Genomic DNA, 2242 nt, shown 5'->3' with positions numbered 1-2242 from the left:
CTACACAAAAAAGATTTGAGTCTTAAGCCTAATCTGTAAGAATGTATTTACTTTTCAAGTAACTTACTATCAACAGCCAACAGACGAGCAATTTTATCCAATTTGGCGATAAAATATTCTCTCCTCATCTCAACAGCAAAATTACTCTGTTCTAAAAGATGTCGTTTACTCTTAACAAATATGAGGACGCTATTTTCCAAAATAGCATTTGAAATTTGAGCAAGAACTCCTTCGAGAAAAAATAAGCTTCACTATCAGCTCTCACCCTTGACACATGTTGACTTGTCATACTCTCAAAGCAAAATCAAACAAATAAATCTTGAACAGAAGAAATACCTACTATATTATTAGCAAAATCGATGATCCAACAGAAGAACATAAGCCAAACAACAAATCCAGTTCTCTCCAAACGCTAAAACAATCCACTGCCGCAGATTGTCGCTACTGCAAAATATTGGAACAACTACTTGCAACTGGTAGATAAAACATGAACAGAGGAAAAACTGCATCAAGGCATACATCCATAATACAACTAAATACTAAGCCAAATCAGAACTTGCGGCTGGCCAAGCTTGCATCCCGCATCTCCCATGCAGGTCTGCTTTCCCTTGCAATATCCGTCTTGATTGCCCGCTCAATTGGTTTAATGGCAAAGAAGAACTACAAAAAACAAGGCAAATTGAAAGCAATTCATTGAATAAGGAAAGAGAAACAAAATTTAAGATCTTTCTTCCCCAAGAAAAAGCGAAAAGAAAATTTCCACGGGCTTACTTGGATTAATAAAATCAAATGAATGAAGGTCTTCCCCCTCTCATTGGGGTTTTGCCATTCAATTAACTTCGTATCAACAAAAATAGACTTGCTTCCATTCAACGCCACTTCCGTGATTTTTTCAACTAAATAAGAAATCCAAGCAATTCCACTCGGAAGAACTTATTTCCAAAGAATAGCCAATCTTGTCAATAACTTGAAAAGGATAAACAAAAGCTTCACAAAATGCGTTGACCAAAACCCCTTGGATTGAAAGCTCAAAAACACAATATTATGTTATAATTGTTGAACTATTAAAAAAAAGAAGAAGAAGAAGAAAAGAACAGTAACTTCAATATGTAAGGATAACTAAAGCTCGATTCCAGATTCGTTAGCCAAAACTGTTGGTAATGGCTCTCACAACCTCCTTGTCCAAGTTATCAACTCTGCAAAATGCAACACACTGGCTTTGTGAAAAAAATGATAGAAAGCAATACTCAAAACCTTCAAACGAAACTAAAACAGTAATCAACCAAGCAAAGAGAAAAGGACAACAACCTAAAAAGGACTAATGTTAGTGAGCAAAAATCATATTAAAAAAAAAACTATTTTTTGTCCAAAGAAAAAAAGAATTCAAGATTATAAAATTATGACTAAAGAGAAAAAATAAATAAATAAAAGTTCAACCTCCTGCTTGAGTTTTCCCAGCAATTCGAGCAACTTGGTCTGAGTGGCAAGTGCAAATGAATTAATCCCTGACCATTCTTTGACACTTTGGGCAGCCACTTCTCAGTCTAATTCTTAACTATTCCTAAATTTAAGATAAAAGAAAGAAATAAACCAAACATCAATGATTCAACTAAAAAAAAATGAATTAAAAAGTAACGATAGCAACACAGGCACATAGTTGACAATCCTCATACAAGTCGTCCGGCATAAATTTCTTCCAATATCATAAACCCTTTTCACAGTAACAAAAGAAACAAGCAAGATTTACAAAAGGCCTAAAGAAAAAAAAAACCAATTGCCAAACCAGCAAACGGAGCACACAAAACCCAGATTTGGGTTTAGCGAGAAAACTGTTAAACAAAATAACAAGAGCAAATAACAGCCTTCTACTTACGCATATTGCAAGACTAAAAGAAATAATCTTGACCATTTCTTTTCCGTTCTCCCTGTTTCTTCAATGGCATTCATACTAACGGAGCCTATGCCCAGATGCTGAGGGAGGGTGAGGCGAGAGAGCACGAGAGGAGGCTGAGAGGCTGAGGCGAGAGAGCACGAGTGAAAGTTGAGAGGCTGAGAGTTTCAGGGAGGGGCTGAGGAGATGTGTGCACGAGGACGAGGGAGAGATGGGTTATTTTGGGAATAACCAAAATTTCATTAATGTATTCCTTCAGATTCCCGCACAATCTGAAATCAGAAGCAGCAAGTGACCTGCTTCTGATTTCAGATGGAAAATAGCTTCTAGATTCTTTAAGAATCTATTTTT

The 2242-nt window shown here is 36.2% G+C and overlaps 1 pseudogene; it reads right to left on the bottom strand.

Moving 5' to 3' along the window:
• Positions 1-481: 481 nt before the first annotated feature.
• Positions 482-1877, bottom strand: LOC21398614 (annotated as a pseudogene).
• Between the last annotated feature and the right edge of the window lie 365 nt (positions 1878-2242).

The sequence above is a fragment of the Morus notabilis genome, unplaced genomic scaffold, assembly GCF_000414095.1.
Source record: "Morus notabilis unplaced genomic scaffold, ASM41409v2 Scaffold645, whole genome shotgun sequence".
Classification (NCBI taxonomy): Eukaryota; Viridiplantae; Streptophyta; class Magnoliopsida; order Rosales; family Moraceae; genus Morus; species Morus notabilis.
This window is presented reverse-complemented; position numbering and strand designations above follow the sequence as displayed.